Below are 26,348 nucleotides of genomic sequence, written 5' to 3'. Positions count from 1 at the left end.
CTCAGGGAATCCCAGAAAGCGGAGGTTATTACGTCGGAGGCAATCCTCCATGTCAGTGATCTTATCAATGGTGGCCGTGTGACCCCTCTGTAAATCAGACACAGAGGCCTGCAAGGGGCGGTGGGCATCCTCCAGGTCGCCAATACGTTGTTCCGCGTTGCCCACCCTATGGCGGAGATTATGGACATCCTGCTTCAGGAATGACATCTCCATCCTCACAGACTCAATTTGAGTAGCGAGAGAGGCCTGGCAATGGCGGATGGCATCCATGATGGCAGCAAGGGATGGCTCAGGCCTATCTACCCCCACCCCTGCCTCAGCAGTGGGGTCCAGGGGGGAGGAAAGAAGAAGGTCACTCACAGTCTCATGCCGATGCAGGGAAGAAGAGTCGTCAGGCTCCGAACCACCTCCGTGGGAGAGAGAGGCGGATGGCTGCGAGGATCGTGCAGCAGCAGCTGGCTGGCTCGAGCTCCGTGGCGGGCCGGCGCCATCTTGGGACCGCTCGAGGAGGGAGGCCGACGGCCGGGATACAGGCGCCTCCGGACCAGGGGGACCGATCTTCACCATCTCCGCTGATGCACCGAGGGATCAGGAGTACACGGGCGTCGGAATCAGGTGAGTAGCGGCTCGGGGTTCCACAGGATCACTGAAGGATCAGGGCAAGCAGGAGAGAGCTCCTGGACCGCGCTGCTCTCACATCAGTAGCCGGCCACGCCCCCCCCCCCTATGTGACACCTTAAACTCCCTATCCAATCAACAGGACATACCTTCCTCCTTCCTCGGGGCTTACATAGCTGTGATCCCCAAGAAAGACAAGGACCCATTAGACTGTTCTAATTACAGGCCAATCTCGTTGTTGAATAACGACGTGAAATTATTTGCAAAGATCATAGCTAAAAGGCTACGTCCCTTACTAACAAAAATTATAGGTCCCGAGCAGGTAGGATTTATGCCGGGCAGAGAGGCGAGGGATAATATATCTAAGGCACTTAATCTCATTTACAAAGCACAACAGGGACATGTTGAAGGCCTTCTCCTCTCGACGGATGCGGAGAAGGCCTTCGACCGAGTGTCTTGGGACTATATGCTCTCGGTATGTTCACACATAGGGCTTGGTCCGAACATGCTTAATAGAATTGCCTCTCTATACCACCACCCCACTGCCAAAATCAAAGTCAATGGCTCTCTATCAGAGGATATTCACATTAATAACGGCACGCGCCAGGGATGTCCCCTCTCCCCACTCTTCTTTATACTTTCCCTGGAACCCTTAATTAGAACAGTCAATTACAACAGTTCCATACACGGCTTCAAGTTAGATGATAGAATACAAAATTGCCGCATACGCCGACGACCTCCTATTCTTCCTGTCCAATCCCCACATATCCATCCCAAATGTATTACTAGACTTTAAGACATTTGCATTTAGCTCCAATTTCAAGATAAACTATACTAAATCTGAAGCCATGAACCTATCCCTGCCAACTAAAGACAAGGACAGAGCACAAAAAAACTGCTCGTTCCGCTGGGTCCACGACTCGCTTAAATACTTGGGCATTTGGTTGACCCCACAATGGAAAGACTTATACAAACAAAATTACATCCCGTTGCTAAATAAGATCGACTCGGATCTCAAGCGATGGAACGTGAACAATTTTTCCTGGTTTGGAAGGGCAGCCATTATAAAAATGGTAATCCTCCCCAGACTTTTATACTGTATGAGTGCTCTCCCAATCAAACTTCCTCTCCTTTTCTTCAAAAAGCTTCAGCAACTCCAAAGGTCTTTTGTTTGGTCACACAAAAAACCTAGGATTAGATTCCAACTTATCACCCGCTCAAAAAACTCTGGTGGCATGGGCCTGCTGGACTTCAAACGATACTATTACGCAATTATACTCAGCAGGGTCATAGATTGGAACTGTCATGCTAAAGATAAGGACTGGGTCAATCTAGAACACTCACATATGGATCTACCCCTTAGCCTTACCCCTTGGATCACCAAATCCTTTTACCCAGAAACACTGTTAGAACACCCACTTATCTCCAACACTCTAGAAATTTTTCATAAACTGGCAAAACAATTCGATCTAGCCAATGTTCCTGGCCCCTTGTCCCCTATTTTCAATAACCCCGAATTCCCGCCAGGCTTACTCTCTCCTCACCCACTAAAAATGACAAACAACAAACCCTTACGGATCAAACATTGTTTGGAAAACTCTAAGACTATCACTAAATCTGACCTACAAACTGTTTGTAATAACGCTAACATCCCATTCTGGACTTACTTACAAATATATGATTTTCTCACCACTCATAAGAAAAAATCCCAATTTTCACAAAAACTCACTGTCCTTGAAAAGATCTGTCTGTTAGGCAATCCTATAAGAAAGACCACATCTTTGGCCTACTCTTGGCTGCAAGCTAAACATGATGATTCTTCGGCTTGCCCATCCCCAGCTGAATACTGGTCACAAGTTTGCAACCTAATACAAGAAATTTCGGGCGCTCGGACTCACGATGATCCAGCATGCTGTCTCCTCAATGTCCACTCTGACACTGTCTCACAATATAGGAATACCCTGACAAGACACCTTTTAAATGCGGCGAAAATCTTAATCCCAAGGAAATGGAAGTCCCAGGATGTCCCCACTAGAAAAGAATGGTTGGTGGAGATAGAGAGAATATATGAAATGGAAAAAACCCTTACAATGTCAGATGATAGACTATCTAAATTCAGAAACATTTGGGCCAATTGGCAGCTATTTACATTATCTAACCATTACTCGGAGTTGATGCCTGCTTGATTCCTGAGTTGGTAATCGCGATCACTGAGTTGTTAATCTTGGTCTATCGAATCCTAATTCTAGAACTCTGAGATTTGTATGCAGAGATTATTGCTTGAATAGGAGTTATATTACTGTATATTACCGTACTATGTGCTTAATTCTACCTTTTCTATACCGCTCTTCCATTCATACCTCTAAATTTTCTTCTCCTCTGGGATAGGTAACATCCTTTACATTTCCCCCTCCCTCCTTACTTCCCCCCCCATCCAAACTTTGATTATTGTTTCTTTTAATGCTCACTTTATTCAAATTTAACCTGTTGGAAAAAGTTTTGGTATTAAGACTCCGACGGTCATTGTAGTACATGTCGAGGTCTCTATTTATCATATTTAAGCTTAATGATTCCCACAGCCTTTTCTCTCTCATTTTGTTATTTTTCACATCAAACGCTATGCAGTCGGGATCATTCTCTTGAAGAAAAACTGTCAATCATCTTGTTCTCTTGTGCTTAAATTGTTACTGTTACAAAACTGTATTCCATTGTACCGTTTTACATTGCGCTGTTCACCATTTATCTGTCTTTCTTTCCTAGAAAGACCGCAATGCTTTTGTTATGATCTATGTTTGTATTACTTCAATAAAACCAATTGTTTAAAAAAAAAAAAAAGTAAGTATATATATATATATATATATATATATATATATATATATATATATGTCCTTACATGTATATAACATATATATAAACACAGAAATGAATAAAACAGTTTTTGAAGAAAAAAAGTTTTTTTTTTCACTTTTTTGTGTGAATTAATGTATGGTATGTTGATATGTCACATATCTTTTGGAAAGATAGATTGAGTTTTTGTATGAGATGGAATATAATGAAATAAAAAAAAAAAAACATTTTCAAAAATAAAGTAAAAATTTTTTGATTAATATGTTATAATTTTTGGAATTTTTTTTTTTTACCTTGGTTGTTAGTACTACCAAACCATGTAAAATGTGAAATTTCTACCCCCCCCCCCCCCCAGTAGACAGTCCACGCAAACTTTGGTTTGTGAGGATAGTTTGAAGAGACCTGATTAAAGTCCTCTTCCTTTTTCCCTACTTTTGAGATCACTGGACTTTTTCCAGTGTTTTTTTGGACAAGCCTCCATGTTTTTTGTTTTTTAATTTAATTTGGTGTTTCTTCTTTTTGGAGAGGCAGACCCAAGGACTTTCAAAACCGTATTAGGGTAGTTAAATGGGCAAGGTCCAGATATGTTCTCTAAATGTCCACTGTTTTATTGTTCTACAAAAAACATTTCAGATTTTATATTGTATGCTTAAATCAAAAGTTCACATACTTTTTTTTTCAGGAGACACTTTCAGGACGATAAAATCCCATCTATACACAATCAATATTTTTCTACATTTTTTTTAGTTCTAATCTGAAGCAGAAACCAAAGGGTTTAGGGATTGGGATTCATGCATCTCTTCCTTTGAAAGTGATACAGAAGGGAGGTATGTTTTTGTAAAGGGATTGGTACATCAGAAGTCAATTAAACTAGCGAATATACAGTGCCTTGCGAAAGTATTCGGCCCCCTTGAACTTTGCGACCTTTTGCCACATTTCAGGCTTTAAACATAAAGATATAAAACTGTAATTTTTTGTGAAGAATCAACAACAAGTGGGACACAATCATGAAGTGGAATGGAATTTATTGGATATTTCAAACTTTTTTAACAAATAAAAAACTGAAAAATTGGGCGTGCAAAATTATTCAGCCCCCTTAAGTTAATACTTTGTAGCGCCACCTTTTGCTGCGATTACAGCTGTAAGTCACTTGGGGTATGTCTCTATCAGTTTTGCACATCGAGAGACTGAAATGTTTGCCCATTCCTCCTTACAAAACAGCTCGAGCTCAGTGAGGTTGGATGGAGAGCGTTTGTGAACAGCAGTTTTCAGTTCTTTCCACAGATTCTCGATTGGATTCAGGTCTGGACTTTGACTTGGCCATTCCAACACCTGGATATGTTTATTTGTGAACCATTCCATTGTAGATTTTGCTTTATATTTTGGATCATTGTCTTGTTGGAAGACAAATCTCCATCCCAGTCTCAGGTCTTTTGCAGACTCCATCAGGTTTTCTTCCAGCATGGTCCTGTATTTGCCTCCATTCATCTTCCCATCAATTTTAACCATCTTCCCTGTCCCTACTGAAGAAAAGCAGGCCCAAACCATGATGCTGACACCACCATGTTTGACAGTGGGGATGGTGTGTTCAGGGTGATGAGCTGTGTTGCTTTTACGCCAAACATAACGTTTTGCATTGTTGCCAAACGTTGTTTGGTTTCATCTGACCAGAGCACCTTCTTCCACATGTTTGGTGTGTCTCCCAGGTGGCTTGTGGCAAACTTTAAATTACACTTTTTATGGATATCTTTAAGGCTACATTCACACCTGAGCGTAGTGTTTTCGCAAGGTTTTTACCGCGATTTTTACCGCGATTTTTACCGCGATTTACAGGCGTTTTTACAGGCGTTTTTTGTGCAGGCGTTTTTAGATTGAATAGAGACCAATGGAAAACGCCTGTAATCTGTCCAAAAAGAAGCTCATGTACTTTTTTGAGTGTTGGGCGTTTTGCTCACAGCGTCAAAATGCTCAGATGTGAACAGGGGCCATTGAAATGAATAGGATTAGTCTTGTTGTCCTATGGACAGAGTCTCCCACCTCAGCTGTAGATCTCTGCAGTTCATCCAAAGTGATCATGGGCCTCTTGGCTGCATCTCTGATCAGTCTTCTCCTTGTATGAGCTAAAAGTTTAGAGGGACAGCCAGGTCTTCGTAGATTTGCAGTGGTCTGATACTCCTTCCATTTCAATATTATCGCTTACACATTGCTCATTGGGATGTTTAAATCTTGGGAAATCCAGCTTTAAAATTCTCCACAACAGTATCTCGGACCTGCCTGGTGTGTTCCTTGTTCTTCGCGATGCTCTCTGCGCTTTAAACGGACCTCTGAGACTATCACAGTGCAGGTGCATTTATACGGAGACTTGATTACACACAGGTGGATTCTAGTTATCATCATTAGTCATTTAGGTCAACATTGGATCATTCAGAAATCCTCACTGAACTTCTGGAGAGAGTTTGCTGCACTGAAAGTAAAGGGGCGGAATAATTTTGCACGCCCAATTTTTCAGTTTTTTATTTGTTAACAAAGTTTGCAATATTAAATAAATTTTGTTCCACTTCATGATTGTGTCCCGCTTGTTGATGATTCTTAACAAAAAATTACAGTTTTATATCTTTATGTTTGAAGCCTGAAATGTGGCAAAAGGTCGCAAAGTTCAAGGGGGCCGAATACTTTTGCAAGGCACTGTATATGCACCCAACCAGCAACAAATTCAATTCTTGATATCAGTGCTGGTCCAACTAGCAGAGTTTGCCAAAGGCATGGTGATCTTGGGAGGAGATCTTAATTTTGTTTTTGAGCCAGAGCTGGATTCTATCACTGGTAAATCACAGATATCAAGGTCTTTAATGACAAAATTATAAAAGCGTAGGCATGCAATGCAGCTAGTGGATATCTGGTGTTTATTGTGTATAAAAAATGTTGTATAATTTATGACTTTTTTTTACATATATCTTTTACATATATCATTATTTCTTATTTTCCCCCCAAAATTTAATTTTTTACATTCGGAAATATACTCTTCCCACAGTAAAAGTTATCTATTGCCTTATTTAACCACTTCCATACCGAGTCATAGTAATATGACGTTGGCAAGGTGGTTGTACAGATCCGGGCGGCCGTCATATGACGTCCGCCTGCTCTAGCTGCTACTGCGCGCCCCCGGGGGCGTGCAGCGCAGCGATCAGGGATGAGGCTCGTCCCTCGGACATAGCCCATCCCTGATCAAGGTAAACAGCCAATAGAAATTGGCTGTTTACCATGTGATCGGCTGTGTCAATCACAGCCGATCACATGAGCGGCTCCAGCACGAGCCGCTCGTTCTCTCTGCAAGCGTGCCCCCGGGGGCGCGCAGAGCAGCGATCGGGGACGAGGCTCGTCCCTCGGACAGAGTCGATCCCCGATCTAGGTAAAGAGCCAATGAAATTGGCTCTTTACCACATGACCGGCTGTGTCCAATCACAGCCGGTCACAAATGTCAACAGAGAACACGGTAACTAGCTGTCACCGTGTTCTCCTCCTCACACACTGATCCTGTGTGAGGAGGAGAGTGTGGTAACAGCTAGTTACCGATTACAGTGCACCCCAAACACACTGATTGCCCCCCCCCCAATAAAGAGCACCTGTCACTAGCCCATCAAAGTACCCGAGTACCTGTCACCAGCCCATCAGGTACTCTGATGACAGGTACTCGGGTACTCTGATGGGCTGGTGACAGGTATTCAGGTACTCTGATGACAGGTACTCGGGTACTCTGATGACAGGTACTCGGGTACTCTGATGACAGGTACTCGGGTACTCTGATGACAAGTACGCAGGTACTCTGATGACGGGTACGCAGGTACTCTGATGACAGGTACTCGGGTACTCTGATGACGGGTACTCGGATACTCTGATGACGGGTACTCTGATGACAGGTACTCGGGTACTCTGATGACAGGTACTCGGGTACTCTGATGACGGGTACTCGGGTACTCTGATGACGGATACTCGGGTACTCTGATGACGGATACTCGGGTACTCTGATGACAGGTACTCGGGTACTTTGAGTACCTGTCAACGGAGTACCCGTCATCAGAGTACCTGACTACCTGTCACCTACCCATCAGAGTACCCGAGTACCTTCCACCTGCTCATCAGAGTACCTGACGCCTGAAGTACCCGAGTACTTGCCGCCTGCTCATCAGTACCCATCACTACTCATCAGTACTCATCAGTACCTATCACGTATCAGTACTACTCATCAGTACCTATCACCTGCCTGTCACCTGCCCATCAGAGTACCCGAGTACCTGTCACCTGCCTATCGGAGTACCCGAGTACCTGCCACCTGCTCATCAGTACCAGAGTACCTGTCACCTGCCTGTCACCTGCCCAGCAAAGTACCCGAGTACCTGTCACCCTTCATACAGCCACCATGTCCAAGTCCAAAAAGGTTTATATACGTCCTCCGTTTAAACCTAAATACCGGTGTTATGGCAGCAGATAGCTGCCATAACCCTGGTATTTTTTTAAACGGTGGACGGTTGGCTTTCCGATAAGGGTGGTCCCAGCGGCGGATTCACCGTGGGATCACCCTTCCGGGATGGCGGAAGAGGTGCCCCCCCCCTCCCGCCGCGTCCGGTCCTTTTCCCCGCTTACCGGACCCGCCAGCAGCGGGGAAAACGATCTGGTCCCGGATCCTCACAGACAGGATGTCGAGTGAGGGCAAGCTTGCCCTCACTTGACTCTATGGTCTTGGAGGACCGGAGCTACGGAAAATGTTGTTGCCTAGCAACCGGTTTAAAGGTCCTTTTTTTTTTTTTCATTTTATATAATAATTTTTTTTTTTTTCTATCTTTTAGTGTACTTGTGAGATCTGAGGACTTTTTGACCCCAGATCTCACAAAAAAGAGGTCCTGTCATGCCTATTTCTATTACAAGTAATGTTTATATTTCTTATAATAGAAATAAAAATGATCCATTTTTTTTTTTTGTTAAACGGTGTAAAAATAAAAAATAATAAATAAAATAAAGAGTAAAAAAAAAAAAAAATTTTAAAGCGCCCTGTCCCCGTTAGCTCGCGCGCAGAAGCGACGCATACTGAAACCCCGCCCACATATGTAAACGGTGTTCAAACCACACATGTGAGATATCGCCGCGATCGTTAGAGCAAGGGGAATAATTTGAGCCCTAGACCTCCTCTGTAACTCACAGAGATGTATAGTAACGAAGTAGAACTACTTAAGTACTGTACTTAAGTACCGAAATGCGGTATCTGTACTTTCCTAGAGTAGAATTTTTTTCTACTACTTCTACTTTTACTTCACTACATTTTTTTGATGATTTCGATACTTCTACTCAAGTATTTTTTTTTTGTGCTGCATAGTTACTCGTTACTTTTAAAAAAATACCACTGCCAGAACAGTAGATGGCAGGTTGCATAAAGCTCAAAAAAATGTGTATAATGTCATTTGTAAATCAGCGCATACGAAAATAAAGGCTGTGTATAATAAAAGCTGCTACACCAAATCTTTCCAATAAAAAGAAAATATGAAACAAACAAATAAATGGTGCTACAGCGCTTAAAGTGCATCAAGAAACTACTAACAAACACAACTTGGCTGTGCGAATAAAGTGCCTGTGCAATCGATATAATATCATTGTTGCCCCCAGTGCCCTGCCCACACTCCACACAGTATAAAAAATAAAGTGACATGAATGTGCTAAAGCCTAAATGCAGTGAAAATAATTATTCCCACAATGTAACAGTAAATTCAATTCATATAAAATATGACAATAAATCACAATAAAATAAGTTATGAAATAAGTTAGGTCAGGTGCGTGCAACAAGTTGAAGTGTGTAAACCTATCTATAACGAAAAGTCCATAAATGAATTCCAGTGTGCAAATCTAAAGTGTCACTTCACTTGTCAGATGCTTCGAGTGACCGACCAACACACTTAATGGTGGTGGCACTGGTGGATAGCGTCTGGGTGGCACTGTGGCACTGGCACTGACTGCACTGGTTCAAAAAGCCATATATATTTTATTATTTCAATTCTCTATCTCATAGGTCCTCTCCTCATAAGATATTAATAACTTAAGCTTAGTTGATGAACTTATTGGCGGCCCTGGCAGGATGACGGGGACACCCCCCACTTCTGGAGCCGAGCTGCTGTGATTCCCCAACATGTGACAAAGTGACAGCCAGGAGATCTAGTGGCTAGTAGTGCTCAACAATACCGCTTTTATATATAAAAATGAAATAAAATATACTGACTCACAATTTAGTAGTAGGTAGCGTGTAGCAGTAGGCAGCACAACTCAATTCAATCAATCCCACTGCCTCGCTCGCGCCGCGGCCCGCAGAATCACTGTCATGATCATCAAGTTAAGACCGCACTGGAGGAGCCATGCTGCCGTCTTCCCGCTCGAGGTCTCTGCCTCTAGACGTGTTGTGTGTCACTCAGACTCCACCCCTTAGGGCCCTTGCTGAGAGGAGTTGTGACATGGGCGGCGGGACGCGGGAGCATTTTCTTCGTTATCTCATCTTCTTCTCTCTGTGAGTGAGGTGAACCGTGGAGAGGGCCTAATCCTTGCCATGGCAAATGTGCCATTTGAGAATCAAATAATCAATATAAAATATTAATATATTATATACACACGGGTCATGGGTGGCTTTTTTGAACCAAGAAGAGTGAGACTGACGGCTATGATGATTATCCGACCATCCATGATCCATGGACCATAAGTGTTGTGTTGTGGTGGTGCCTGTGCTTCCTGCGGCCTGCCTCTGCCTGTGCGGCTGTGCCTGCACTGCAGTGGCCACTGGCAGTGGCACTTGACTTGAGCAAAGCAAATGAGCACTACTAGTGTGAAGGACAGGTGGTGGAAGCATGTTCTGACAAGTTCTTATAATGAAAATAATATAGACAGCTTTTTGAACCAGTGCAGTGCCAGTGCTACTAAGGTGAGAGGCAGAGAGAGAGGCTATCCAGTCCACCACTTTATTGAGCAGATCACAGAAGAAAGGTGGAAGCATCTGACAGCAAGTGACAAGCACTTCTTAGATTGCACACTGGAATTCAGTTATGGACTTTTCCTTATAAAGTTTAGTTTACACACTTAAACTTGCACCTAAATTATTCACAATCACAACTTATTTTATTGTGGTATTGTCATATATATTTTATATGAATTAAATTTACATTGTGGGAATAATTTGCACTGCATTTAGCACAGACATGTCACTTTATTTTTGATACTGTGGGCGATGATTTTGAATACAAGAAGAATATATATAATTGCAGGCACTTTATTAGCATTTTTAGCACAGCCACTTTGTTAGTAGTTTTTGATGCATTTTTCACTTTAAGCGTTGTAGGTTTGATGAAGCTGGCCTGGCACATCATCATCAATTGAGCAAATCAAATCAAACCGCGATTAAGAAGACTGCGCATGCTCCTGTTCTGCCTTTTGATCAGCTGAAAAGATGGACGAACCAAAAACACCACCTTCCACCCCTGGCCCTTCAACTTCAAGTGATCTGCCTGGCTGTGAGAGTGAGGAAGCTCAGGAAGGAGACCACCCCTGGCTTTAAAAGGGGAAGGGAGGGACTTTATCCGTTTTTTGTTTACAAAAAGTTACAGCCTAAGGAATTGTGATTGTCCTTTAGGTTAATCATTTGAATAAATCATTTGAAATAATAAAAAACAATATGATGTTCAAACTTTTGACTTCTTTCTTTAATAACTACATAACACAGTACTTGTACTTCTACTTTCAGTACTTGAGTAGAATTTTTTTTTCAAAACTACTGGTACTTTTTACTTTTAGTACTTAAGTAGCAAATTTTTTGAAAAAACTACTTGCAATACTTAAGTAAAAAAAATGTTGAATACTTTAGTACTTCTACTTAAGTAACTTTTTCTGCGAGCACTTCCACTTCTACTCAAGTCACTTTTTGATCGAGCACTTGTACTTTTACTCAAGTAGAAATTTTGAGTACTTTATACAAGTCTGGTAACTCAAAGATGGCAACCTGTATAAATTTTTAAATTGTCGCCTATGGGGATTTTTAAGTGGACGTGGAGTCTCTTTTTGTGGCCAGGCTGTGTAAAAGTCTCACACATGTGGTATCGCCATACTCGGAAGGAGTAGCAGAATGTATTTTTGGGTGTGATTTTTGCTGTGTACATGCTATGTGTTAGAAATAGCTTATAAATTGACAACTTTGTGGGGAAAAAAAGAAAAAAAAATTTTTCTTCATTTTCCCAAGAATTGTGGGAAAAAATTACAACTTCAAAAAACCCACCATGCCTCTTACTAAATACCTTGGACTGTCTACTTTACAAAAAGGGGTCATTTGGGCGGTATTTGTACTGTCCTGACATTTCAGGGCCTCAAGAACGGAGATAGGCAGTCAGTACATCTGGTGTGATCAATTTTCAGTAATTGGTACCATAGCTTCTAGACTCAATAACTTTCACACAGACTAAATAATATACACTAATTTGGGTTAATTTTACCAGAGACATGTAGCAGTATACTACTTTTGGCCCAAATGTATGAAGAAAAATTAATTTTTTGCAAAATTTTATAATTGAAACTAAAAAAAAGTGTTTTTTTTTCAAAATTTTTGCTCTTTTTTTGCATATATCACGAAAAAAAAACCCCAGTTGTGATCAAATACCACCAAAAGAAATCTCTATTTGTGTGAAAAAAATGATAAAAAGTTTGTTTGGTTACAGTGTAGCATGACTGAGCAATTGTCATTCAAAGTGTGAGAGTGCTGAAAGCTGAAAATTGGTCTGGGCAGGAAGGGTGTCTAACTGCTCTGTATGGAAGCGGTTAATAAATGAGGGTTCATTTTGTTCTCCACATTTATTATTTGGAATGTTATTATTGTTAAATGCGCTGTCATGTATATAAATTATTTATTGGTCTGTCTGGTCCCTGTAATATGCGCTCAGGATGACCCATTGTTGTCCATTGTGACCATCCTCTATTGGTTATAAGGTTGGAGGTAATTCCACTTTCTGGTCAGGACTTCATGTAATCTACTATGGACACAGGAAATAATGTCTTTTTTTATTATTACATTTTTTATTAATTGAATTTCACTCATTATTATACAATACCTAAAAAGACAAAGTAGTCGATAACAAAAATCCCCCCCTCCAGGTCCCCTCCCCAATCCCTCAGTTCCCTTTTAGATATCATTCAATTCTGATAGTTCTACTCAACTTCTATATATTTCCTATACATCCCACTTATGGGAATTCCTCTAATTTTCCCAGATCCATATATAGACACTAGTCTTTTTAAAATCTTTCCACTTTTTTGAGAAAATCTCCCCAATATCTTCGTCTCTACTGCACATACTGTATATTCTATCTCATAAATATAATCAACTCTCCTACACCATTCCCTGACTGTGGGAGCCTCAGATTCTAGCCATCTTTTTGGGATCGACCCCTTCGCAGCATTAAGTCGTTTTGGCAGTATTGAGTTTCTATAAGATTTTTGTGATCTATTAGTTTTATGGAATAAGCAAACCCAGGGGTCATCCTCTAGATCCTCACCTGTAATTTGGTTAATAAAATGTTGTATCTTTAACTAGTAGACACGTATCTTAGGACATTCCCACCATATATGAAACATTGATTCTGGCACCCGGACAGGAAATAATGTCTGACCTTTTTTAAGATGGCGCGCAAGCGGATGTGACGTCACAGCCAAACTGGAAGTGACATTCCTGAAAACTGCTGACGCCAGAAATGTGATTCCGTCATCATGCCTGGGCTTTATAAGTGACAGATATAGCTTGCTGACAGTGCATCCGGAAAGTATTCACAGTGCTTTACTTTTTCCACATTTTTTATTACAGTTTTTTTCCAAAATGGTTTCAATTAAATATTTTCCTCAAAATTCTACAAACAATACCCCATAATGACAATGTGAAAGAAGTTTGTTTGAAATCTTTGCGAATTTGTTAAAACGAAAAAGAAAAAAATTCCAATGTACATAGGTATTCACAGCCTTTGCCATGACACTCAAAATTGAGCTCAGATGCATCCTATTTCCACTGGTTATCATTGAGATGTTTCTACAACTTTATTGGAGTCCACCTGTGGTAAATTCAGTTGATTGGACATGATTTGGAAAGGCGCACACTTGTCTATATATGGTCCCACAGTTAACAGTGCATGTCAGAGCACAAACCAAGCCACAAAGTCCAAGGAATTGTCTGTAGACCTCCGAGACAGGATTGTATTGAGGCACAGATCTTGGAAAGGGTACAGAAAAGGTTCTGCAGCACTGAAGGTCCCACTGAGCACAGTGGCCTCCATCACTGGTAAATGGAAGAAGTTTGGAACCACCAGAACTCTATCTAGAGCGGGCTGCCCGGCCAAACTGAGCGATCTGGGGAGAAGGGCCTTAGTCAGGGAGATGACCAAGAACCCGATGGTCACTCTGACAGAGCTCCAGCGTTTCTTTGTGGAGACAGGTGAACCTTCCAGAAGAACAACCATCTCTGCAGTACTCCACCAATCAGGCCTGTATCGTAGAGTGGCCAGACAGAAGCCACTCCTTAGTAAAAGAACAGCAAAATGTCCCCAGTGCTAACCTATGTGAAAAACAACACTGTACACTGTCCTAAACCAATCCGGTGCAGCCGTCAAAGTTAGTACATGAAACCAGTGTAAACAGCGCTATCCTGAACGCCCGTGTCTCTACACAGTGGCTGGCTACCTCACTCCAGTGGTCTTTCCCATTCCATTCACAGGGCCCAGCAGACATTGGCCCAGTTCCGTCTGTCCATCCTGGCTTGGTATAGTTATTTTAACCTTATATCAATACCTTTTGTTCAATAAAACCCCCAGACTTATCACTGGCTTTCTACAATTGTGGAGGTCTTTATGATATTACCTATATCCAGATACTGCTGTCTGCACTGGTTACTCCTCAGTAAAAGGCACATAACTGGCCACCTGGAGTTTGCCAAAAGGAACCTGAAGGACTCTCAGACCATGAGAAACAAAATTCTCTGCTCTTATGAAACAAAGATTTGGCCTGAAAGGCAGGTGTCATGTCTGGATGAAACCAGGCACTGCTCATCACCTGGCCAATACCATCCCTACAGTGAAGCATGGTGGTGGCAGCCTCATGCTGTGGGGATGTTTTTCAGTGGCAGGAACTTGGAGACTAGTCAGGATTGGGGGAAGGATGAATGAAGCAATGCACAGAGACATCCTTGATGAAAACCTACTCCGTCGCTCACCACCACACCCCAGTCTCTTCTCAGTGGCTGTGATTGACAGCAATGGGAGCCAATGGCTCCCATTGCTGTGTCTCAGCCAATGAGGAGAGAGACCCAAGAGAGCCAAGGCTCTCCTGCACATTACTGGATTGAGGGGGGCTCAGGTAAGTATTAGGTGGCTGTGGGGGGAGCAGCACACAGAATGTTTTTTTTACCTTCATGCATAGGGGTAATCTACAATGCAATTTGTAATATGCAGCTTGGAGGGTGCATTTGTGACCTTTAACACGGATGCATTTGTGACCAGTGGCAAATAATTAACTCCTTTGTGCTGCATTAGTGGCTCTAGTGTCAGCGTTTCTTAGCCCCTTTATTCTGCAGCATAAAGGGGTTAATTAGCACTGCCACTGGTGCCACTGCCACCAATGCAGCATAAAGGAGTTACTAATGCATCAGTGGCCAGTGGCAATACATTAACCCCCTCCATGCTGCATATTACAAATAGCATTGTAGATGCTACAAAAAACAAAAAACTACTCCAGCCAGTTCACACAACTAAAACACTGTGACACAACAGTGCTTTAGGTAATGTTATTAGCCTCTGCGCACTTACTTGCTCATCGCAATGAACACTGTTCACAGGTCGCAGCGGCAGCCCGCCTCCCAGTCCCTGAATAACGTCATGCCAGGCCAGGCCTAGAAAGCTCCTGTCGAGTAGAGATTACTCCGTCTGACAGGAAAGTGGCTGTATTGGTATTACACTTGTGCCCGCTGGGTGCAGTAGCGCACTCAACACACTCGTACACTCCGCTGCAGCTCTGTAAGTATAGTACAGTGTAGTGACATCCGATGGCTGTATACTGTGTCCTGGGAGCTGCCTTTTTACAGGGTATCAGAGCACCCTGGCCTAGTCCGCCCTTGTCTATGCCCTGTGATGTACTCCAAGAAACGTATTTAGCTGGAAAAGCAAAAATCCTAATTTACTCCTTCCTAAACAGCTGTTACTGTGGAATGCAGGTGTGTGTCCAAACACCATAAGTTGTAGTGGAAGTGATATAGGGGCAGCCAAACCCCGCCAAATGTGTTTCGGCGATTAAACGCTGTCATCAGGAATGTCTTTCCCTGTCTATTTATGTTTGTAATGATCATGTGCCGGAAAGGAGAAGGCGGAGGAACTTAATCTATTACTGCTACAACAAGTGGCTGACATACAATCTGAGTGAGGGAGAAAAGGATTTGGCGAGAGGATGCTACATGAATTCTAAAACTAGGATGTATAAATCAAGAAACTTTACACAAGTTGGATTTAAAATACATAATGTTTATTTCTGATAGGGAGTTCGGCTTCACTTGACTGAATTCTCTTTTTGCATAAATGCACATTTTAATCACAGTTTATTACAATTTATTTAGTTTTTTTTTTTTTTTAAGTATTTCCATAATGTTATTTTATACACTTTCCTTTTGCATGCCTTTAGGTTACTAGGTACATTCTCTGCAATTTATTGTTAAAAAAAAAAATCACTTACAGTTCTCTTTTAATTAGTCATGACAACCAATCTAGAAGCACTAACATCAAGTTTTCTTAAACAAATATACATTTTTCAAAAGGCATTTAACACCCTTTGGTCAGCTGCCTTAAAGTAGAACTAAGGGCAGAATGTTTTTTTTTTTTTTTCATTTTGTTCTATACAAGGGAGGGTTATAACCCCTGTCAGATTTTTTTTCGCTATCTCTGTCCCATTGCGAAGATTTCCCTTAACTTCCTGCCCAATAGCCAAACAGGAAGTGAGAGGATATATCTCCAAATTACAGGAATTTATTGGGGTCTCCCAAGTCACCAGAACTAGTGTTTCAATTGGAGGATTTTCCCTGTATTACTTTTCAGGGGACAACCCAAAATGTGTGGTTTTCTTTTACTTTAATTTTTAATGATAATAGTAAACATGACAAATAGAGAGGGTGAATATGGGGGCACAGACAGCAATACAATTGGCAGGGGCACTAATTCCTCTTTATTTTTTCCAAAACAAATGTAGCAATATTTCCAGGCCTTGAGCCTGATGTGGGTCTGCCATTGTCACCGGTGACGCCTCCAACATATTTAAGTTGTGAACCCAAGTGTGAGAATTGAGACATTGACCACTACGGCATCTTTGGTTGGTTTTGTTTATTGTATTTAGAGGATGGGAGAAGGGAATGAGTGGGATACTCCTCTGGCTCAACTAGGTTAACTGGGACTTTGTACAAAAATGCGCTGTCTTGACTCCCGCTGAATGCCGACCAGCGCTTCCTGGCATTTAAAGATACTGTTATGCTGAAATTGTGCTGGAACTGCAACTTTAACTTGTTTGTTAACTCAGAAAATCCAGGACTGTAGAACACTTGACCCCTGACATTCAATCTAGCTCAAAAGTCACCAAGCAGCTCCCTTCAGTCCTCCACTGACTCAGGTAGCTCCTTGTCACTGCTTGTGCCGCTGCAACTCTTAACTTCTGTACACTGTAAACATCAGGGCTCAACCACTGGTGCCCCCTTTAGACTTCAGCGTCCTCTGACTAGGTACCCCCTCTAACACTTCAGGGTCCTCTGACTAGATACCCCCTCTAACACTTCAGGGTCCTCTGACTAGGCACCCCCTTTACAGCTAGCTGACTCCTGGATCCCTGAAACCTTCTCTGGAGTGGTCCCCTCTACACTTGGCAGACTGCTAGGGGCAGTTCACAGTACTCACGACCTTGGCAGGCTTTCTTGGAACTGAACCCCTCTTCCTCCACTGGTCCTCAGCACACCGGATCCCCTCTGCAGCTCAACTCAGCATTCTCTGGATTCCCAGGCAGCCGCCGGAGACACCCGATCCTTCTGACAGGAGGAGAGGCAGCCATACTCTCCCTCCTGGGACTCTGCTTCCCACCAAAGACACTGGGTCATGCGTTCCCCTCAAACATATACCCACTCCAAGAATCCTCTGTGGCAGAATCTGCCTTCTGGGGTAGATACAGGCCTGAGTGTGTCTCTGATTGGGTTGCTTCCACTGCCCAATGAGAATCCTCTCATGGAGCCAGTGGGGAGACTCCGCTCTCAGCAGACACACCTGGAAGACATGACTGCCAGCTGAAATCATGGCCCTGCTGTTAGGCAGCCAAGGCCCACTATACTTTTACCTAGCACCTACCTGTAGGGTGCTACACAAAAAAAATATATTTTGCCTTTAGTTATACTTTAAGGCAATAAATTTACCTCAATTTTGGTAAAGCTGAACACACGTCCTAACAGTACTGGCTGTAGCTTTAAACAGGTTTTCCACAGACTTTTAGCTTCTTCAGCACTGCTTCAAGCTTTCTGAAGCCAGGTACAAGCTTGTTTAAAGGAAGGACTTGATTAGATAAATATGACAGCTGCCATTGTTGGTCTCTGCTTCTGAAATTAAAGATGCTCTGATCTTGATCTAGTAGGTCTTCCAAGGCACTGATCCAGAATAAGTATGCAGATCAGGAACCACTTATAGGGCAGCTCAAGGTGCTCGGCTGGTAAAGAATTTGGTGTCTCACAGCAGTATGAGTGTGCAGGTTGTCTTATGCTTGATCATGAAATCAGTGAAGCATGAGGGGATGAGAGACACCACACACTGCTAGCTCAGCAGATGGAGAGGAATGTGAATGTCCTCAGCCTTGAACTCCTCCTAGGCTAAGGAGCTTGTGGCTTAGGGGGAGTTCAAGGCTGAGGCTGTTCACATTCCTCTTCACCTGTTGATCTAGTGGTATGTGGTGTCTCTCATCCCCTTATGCAGATCATCAGTTGTGACTTTACTTGTTTCATAGTTCTTCCAGGCAGGCCCGTTGCTACAAGGCAGGCAAACCAAGCAATTGCTTGGGGCCCCGAGCTGGCCTGGGGCCCCAAGACAACGACTGGTTAAGAATAAATGCAACGACACTGTGTATGGCTGTGAACGCCCCTTTGATCGTCAATGCAGTAAAGTGCAATGACACTGTTATCGGGATCTCCCTCAAGGGGGCCCCTCTCTGCCTCAACAGGTTTGTAAAAAGTCTGATAAGATCTGCAGACACAAGAGAGATCCCTGGCCTACCAGCTAGACTTTATGCAGAGTATGGACCAGCCCATTGACAGTGCAGACTGACAGCTCCTACTGTATACAGATAGCAGGGCTCTAAATGCAATTAAAATTCCTGCAGCCGGTGTGGATGAGTGAGGAGCAGATAGCATCAGGGTGAGTAGCTGCTAGGACCCTCTGCTTCTACATCTGCCGAGTGCCGACAGGTCTGAAAACTTATTTCTTTTTTTTTGCTATCTCCCTTCTAATCTTAGTCTTCCTATGTCTCTTTTTGTTTATCTGTCCCCCTCCTCTCTCTCTCTCTCTCCTTTCTTTCTTTCTTTATTATATCTATATCTATCTATATCATATATGTAAATATAGATAGATAGATAGATAGATAGATAGATAGATAGATAGATAGATAGATAGATAGATAGATAGATACTTAAACTGTATGGCTATGCTGTGGTTCCTGTAGGCTTTGCGTGTGTGGGGGGGTCAGGGGGGCCTCCATGTCCATTTTGCTTGGGGCCCCCAAATTCCTTCAAACGGCCCTGCTTCTAGGTCACCTACCAGACCAGCATTTTCAGAAGTAGGTCATCATCAGTAGTAGTCCTGCCATTTCTGTCATGACATGTTTCTGCTAGCTTTTTGTTGCCCGAAATCATTACAATCTAGATGCCCTGTCCAAATTTAGCAGCATTATAAACATAGAAAAGTGAAGGCAGAAAAGGACTGGGTAGTCCGAGTCTGCCTATTTTTTTTTTTTGTTTTTGTTTTTTGTTTTTTTCGTTAACTTTTCTGTCTGACTGTAGATCTATGCAGGGCTTTTTTCAGCAGAAAAGTGCTGGAACTCACCCTCCCTGGCCAACTCCCTGCCCCAACCAAGCCCACAACCCTGCCCTCAGCCTTCCCCAAAGGTGTAAATTACACAGTTGCCAAAAAGTGGGTGGTGGATGTGATCGAGGCTCAGAACTGTGTATCGCAGAAGGCGTAAGGTTCAAAAAGTGAAGCACACAGAGTACAGGACTCAGGACTATGTATTGTGCAGTGCTGAGGAGTGCATACCATACAGGGTGCCGTAGCCATAAACATGTACAGTACACAACATTAAAAAGTACAGTATGTATCATACAGCACAGCACAGAGACTATGATCAGGAATATGTAATGTACACTGTGTATACATAATCTAAGGCGTACAATACACACTCCTAACCACTACCACTGTATACTGTGCTAACGTAAAACCCATTGTACAGAGTGCAGAATTTAGGAATATTGTCTAGCGGCAATTAATGTAACACATGACTATAGGAGGTCATCACTGTTGCACCCTGCTATATATCACATACTCTTGGTTACTGAACTCTATCTACTTTGCTGCAGCAAAGTTCTCTTGTCCTCTCCAAGCAAAAATCCCACTTCCCTCAAGTATCCCCACCCCTCAAAGTAACCATCAATTACTCGCCTCTGCACACCTCTTTGCTTTCCTCTGCACCCCCTCCCTCCATCCCCAGCTCAATTCTGCGCCCAACATCCACAGCTCACCTACACACCTCCCCATCCCCCACTCACCTCTTCTGCCCCCATCCACAATTCAACTCTGCACTTTTTCCACAGTTCACCTTAGCGCCCCCGTCCACAACTCACCTTTGTACCCCATCAACATCTCATCTCTGCACCCCACCAGCCACAGGTTGCACACCCAGTCCACAACTTACCTTTGCACTCCTCTCCACAGCTTATCCTTACAGCTTTCGAATCTGCACTACCGGCACAACCCCTTCCCTGCTATCATCCCTGCACAAGTCCTCCCTTTCCCAACTCTCCCTCTTGCAGAAATCCCCCTCCACAGCTCTCTCACAAATCCCCCACCCAAAGATCTCACCTATTCACAAATCCCCCCCAAAGCTCTCACCTTTTCACAAATCCCCCAATCCCCCCAGCACTCTCACCTTTTTATAAATCCCCCTCTCCCCCAGCTCTCACCTTTTCACAGATCCTCCCCTCCCCCCAGCTCTCTCACCTTTTCACAGATCTCCTCTCCTCCCAGCTCTCTCACCTTTCCACATATTTTCCCTCCCCCGAGCTCTCGCCTTTTCACAGATCCTCCCTCCCCCGAGCTCTCTCACCTCTTCACAGATCCCCTCTCCCCCCAGCTATCTCACCTTTTTTCAGATTCCCCCCCCCCAAGCTCTCACCTTTTCACAGATCCTTCCCTCCCCCCAGCTCTCTCACCTTTTTACAAATCCCCTCTCCCCAGATATCTCACCTTTTTACAGATCCCATCGAAGGGAAGGGAAAATTGTGTCAACACAGGATGACGCTGTGGACACTTAAAATAGCATGTGCCACGTCCTAATCAAAATATGTATGGAAAGAAATAAAGGTAAATGGACTTTGTAGGCACTAACAGCTGGACACTAATGTCATAAAATGAAATATTTTATTGAGAAATTATTAAAAACATATATATACAATATGTGTGTCACCACAAGTGTAAAACATGGAACAAGTCAAAAATCAATATAAAGCACGCAATTCAAAAGGCACATATATTCTAAATTGCTGAAGCCTCTATCACCGCCTTATGGACAAAAATTACCGTACTTAGGCTTGTACAAACTAGGGGTGCTAAAATAGCCCTCAAGCTGTTTCTAATATAGCAAATTAATGCTCTTGGACAAATCCATCGGCGGTGAGAATGAGGAGGCTCGGTATTGGATACTGTATTCCAGTCACGGACAAACTCTACATGTTTCGCGCCGTTGGCGCTTCTTCAGGAGTTTTAATAGAGGCTGAAGCAGTTCTACAAAAATATATGAAAAAGGGAAGAATTTAGGATTTATACATAGCCTATTAGGAAAATATACATATATATATATACACATGCGTGCACATTTTCCTAAAACACATAGAAGGAAAACAAAACATAAAGTATCACACCAACATTATCAATAAAATAACCCATTTAAATGAGTTTAGCAATATTTGTTATTATCTTACCAGTGTAGTAATATTGGTAACACAGTGTGTAGAAACACTGTTCTTTATTGCAAGGATGCCGATGCCTATGGTCATGAAGCAGACACGAGGGCGAAAATCCAAAATTACGTGCCAAGAAACACGCCCCAAAGGAGAGAAAGGGGCGTGTAGGTATAGGAGGTGGGGGGATATTTAGGATGACAATCCTTAATCTAGTAAGAAAAATATAAATATAATGAGCAAAAGAAGAGAGAATATCATACAATGAATATGTTGATAAGAGTCTCAGTGTCAGATCTCTTACCCGTTAATACTTGAAAAGTAGGGGTGAGGTCACGAGAAGTGTAGCTGACTATTGTGGTACAGATAACACATAATAGGTGAATATCAGAAGGGTAATTCTGTATTCCCTGTAAATAGAAACAGGGGAAATAGATTATTATGGCAATAGGGATATGAGTATGAAACTCATGAGATCCAGCCCAGAGACTATTAGTAAGAATATAGAATAGAAAATAAAAAATAAATGAAATAAATATTTAATAGTACTGAAAATGTTTTGTAACAGAAGGCTAGCTTTCATGGGAAATAGGCCAGAATATGCTCTGCTTGGATATAGTAATTAAAATTAAGAGAGACAAATAGGAAAAGCACCCAAATAGACATGTAGGCAAAACAAACCTTAGTATGTATGATAGATCAGACCATCCGGAAAATATCCAAATAGCCTGTGAGGAAAGGCTTGCTGTTGGACAGACGGCTTCTACTAGTTGGTGATGCATGACATCCTATAAACCCAAATAGACATAATATGGGGTACAAGGATATATTTTGGAAGAGTATTTGTAATTTCAAAAGGCATCATAATACTGAGCCTTTGTTGGCATCATGCAGTTAAATATGCATAGTATATACCTTAGTATGTATGATGAATCAAGCCATCCGGGAGGTGTCCAAAATAGCCTATGGAAAAAGGCTTACTGTCGAACAGGCAGCTTCTACTAGTTAGCAATGCACAGACTCCTGTGAACCCAATAAGCATGATAGAGGGGGTATAAGGAAATTGTTTTGATGAAGGAGGATTTGCAGTTCTATTTCTAACAGCGTCAAAATACTAAAAAAAGGGTATTGACGCCATATAGTTAGGGGTGCGGAGTACTGACCTGTAGATATCGATGAATGAAAAGGATAATGCCGGCTGGAACGGCCGTAACCTCCCAAGAAAGCTCCAGACCGAAGGCTCGCTTCGGTCTGGACTAAATAGCCCCCAACTGTGAGAGTCGACACGCCGGAATGGCGTGTGACGTCAACACAGCCCGGCATAAGGTCCGCCCCCTGCTCCGGATAGGGCGGACGTGAGGTGGAGTGATCCAATCCCGTAGTACGGTGCAGTAAGGGCGGGTCCGAGAGGCGGGAACATGTTATCAACATATTCATTGTATGATATTCTCTCTTCTTTTGCTCATTATATTTATATTTTTCTTACTAGATTAAGGATTGTCATCCTAAATATCCCCCCACCTCCTATACCTACACGCCCCTTTCTCTCCTTTGGGGCGTGTTTCTTGGCACGTAATTTTGGATTTTCGCCCTCGTGTCTGCTTCATGACCATAGGCATCGGCATCCTTGCAATAAAGAACAGTGTTTCTACACACTGTGTTACCAATATTACTACACTGGTAAGATAATAACAAATATTGCTAAACTCATTTAAATGGGTTATTTTATTGATAATGTTGGTGTGATACTTTATGTTTTGTTTTCCTTCTATGTGTTTTAGGAAAATGTGCACGCATGTGTATATATATATATGTATATTTTCCTAATAGGCTATGTATAAATCCTAAATTCTTCCCTTTTTCATATATTTTTGTAGAACTGCTTCAGCCTCTATTAAAACTCCTGAAGAAGCGCCAACGGCGCGAAACATGTAGAGTTTGTCCGTGACTGGAATACAGTATCCAATACCGAGCCTCCTCATTCTCACCGCCGATGGATTTGTCCAAGAGCATTAATTTGCTATATTAGAAACAGCTTGAGGGCTATTTTAGCACCCCTAGTTTGTACAAGCCTAAGTACGGTAATTTTTGTCCATAAGGCGGTGATAGAGGCTTCAGCAATTTAGAATATATGTGCCTTTTGAATTGCGTGCTTTATATTGATTTTTGACTTGTTCCATGTTTTACACTTGTGGTGACACACATATTGTATATATATGTTTTTAATAATTTCTCAATAAAATATTTCATTTTATGACATTAGTGTCCAGCTGTTAGTGCCTACAAAGTCCATTTACCTTTATTTCTTTCCATACATATTTTTACAGATCCCCCCTCCCCCCAGCTCTCACCTTTTCACAGATCCTCCCCTTCCCCAGCTCTCACCTTTTCACAGATCCTCCTCCCCCCAGCTCTCACCTTTCACAGATCCTTCCCTCCTCCCAGCTATCTCACCTTTTCACAGATCCTCCCTTCCCCCAGCTCTCACCTTTTCACAGATCCTCCTCCCCCCAGCTCTCACCTTTTCACAGATCCTTCCCTCCTCCCAGCTATCTCACCTTTTCACAGATCCTTCCTCCCTCAGCTCTCACCTTTTCACAGATCCTCCCTTTCCCCGAGCTCTCACCTTTTCACAGATCCTCCTCCCCCCAGCTCTCACCTTTTCACAGATCCTTCCCTCCTCCCAGCTATCTCACCTTTTCACAGATCCTCCCTCCCTCAGCTCTCACCTTTTCACAGATCCTCCTCCCCCCAGCTCTCACCTTTTCACAGATCCTTCCCTCCTCCCAGCTATCTCACCTTTTCACAGATCCTTCCTCCCTCAGCTCTCACCTTTTCACAGATCCTCCCTTTCCCCGAGCTCTCACCTTTTCACAGATCCTCCTCCCCCCAGCTCTCACCTTTTCACAGATCCTTCCCTCCTCCCAGCTATCTCACCTTTTCACAGATCCTCCCTCCCTCAGCTCTCACCTTTTCACAGATCCTCCCTTCCCCGAGCTCTCACCTTTTCACAGATCCTCCCTCCCTCAGCTCTTACCTTTTCACAGATCCTCCCTTCCCAGAGCTCTCACCTTTTCACAGATCCTTTCTCCTCCCAGCTCTCACCTTTTCACAAATCCCCCCCCACCCCCCCCCCAGCTCTCACCTGTTAAAAGATTGTCCTCCTCCCCCACAGCTCTCTTTCACCTCTCGCAGAATGCAGCCATCACGGCTCTGTTAGCTGTGCCCGGGATTTTTATTCATCACAGTGACGTTTCTGCAGCTCTGCCTATCAGGAATGCAGCACAGAGCAGAGGGAGAGTTTCACAGCACTTCAATCGGCTCTGTGCTACACCCAGTTGTAACAGGCTGCAGGTGGAGAAAAAAAGCTGCCTCAAACCCCATATGTACAAAAAATGTTAGCGATTGCAGCATCGAGACATGCACCTGCAAAATCCAACTTCATGTGCCTGCAGACACTAGCACACAGAAGCTGGTGGAGGAAGTGAGTCCTCTAGCAACCTCTGTGTTATGTGACAAGCAGGAAAGGACAGGGATGCCAGAGGTGGCGGAACTCCGTTCCAGGAGAAAAAAAGCCCTGGATCTATGTTTGCCCCAAGCATGTTTGAAGCCATTTACTGTTACTGTCCCACTACCTCTGCTGGTAGTGTATTCCAAGCATCAACCACCCTTTCAGTAAAATAATACTTTTTAAGATTCGTTTTGAACTTTCCTCTAGTTAGTTTGAGGTCACGTCCCCATGTTCTTGATTTTGCTTTCATATTGAAAAAACTGCCCTCCTGAACCCTATTAACCCCCTTGATGTATATAACAGTTTCAATCATGTCTACCCTTTCCCCTCTTTCCTCCAGACCGTACATATTTAGTTCCTGAAGTCTCACTCGATATGTTTTATTACCCAAACCTTTCACCATTTCTGTTACCCATCTCAGGACTTTATTTTATCAATATCTTTCTGTAAGTGAGGTCTCCAGAACTGGACACAGTATTCTAAATATGGTCCTACTAAATACAGTGCATCCAAAAAGTATTCACAGTACTTCAATTTTTCCACATTTTGTTTTACAACCGTATTCCAATATTGGGTTAAATTCATTATTGTCCTCAAAATCCTACAAACAATACCCCATAATGACAATGTGAAAGAAGTTTGTTTGAAATCTTTGCAAATTGATTAAAAACAAAAAAATGAAAAAAAAAATCACATGTACAGTACATAATATGTATTCACAGCCTTTGCTCAATACTTTGTTGAAGCACCTTTGGTACCAATTAAAGCCTAAAGTATTTTTGATTATGATGCTACAAGCTTGACACACAAATTTTGACACATTTTTGGGCAGTTTCTCCCATTCTTCTTTGCAGGACCTCTCAAGCTCCATTAGGTTGGTTGGGGAGTGTCAGTACACAGCCATTTTAAGATCTCTCGAGAGATGTTAAATCAGGTTCAAGTCTGGGCTCTGGCTGGGCCACTCTAGGACATTTACAGAGTTGTCCCAAAGCCACTCCTTTGTTATCTTGGCTGTTTGCTTAGGGTCGTTGTCCTGTTGGATGATGAACCTTCACCCCAGTCTGAGGTCCAGAGCGCTCTGCAGCA

General features: G+C 42.8%; 1 long non-coding RNA gene across 1 annotated transcript in view; it reads right to left on the bottom strand.

Moving 5' to 3' along the window:
* The window catches only part of LOC309558193, a 1,089,490-nt gene that overhangs the window by 66,294 nt on the left and 996,848 nt on the right, over window positions 1–26,348 (bottom strand). The window lies entirely within an intron of this gene.

The sequence above is a fragment of the Pelophylax lessonae genome (assembly GCF_965119305.1).
Source record: "Pelophylax lessonae genome assembly, chromosome: 6".
Lineage (NCBI taxonomy): Eukaryota > Metazoa > Chordata > Amphibia > Anura > Ranidae > Pelophylax > Pelophylax lessonae.
Note: the sequence above shows the minus strand (reverse complement) of the source record. Positions and strands in the feature narration are given on the sequence as shown.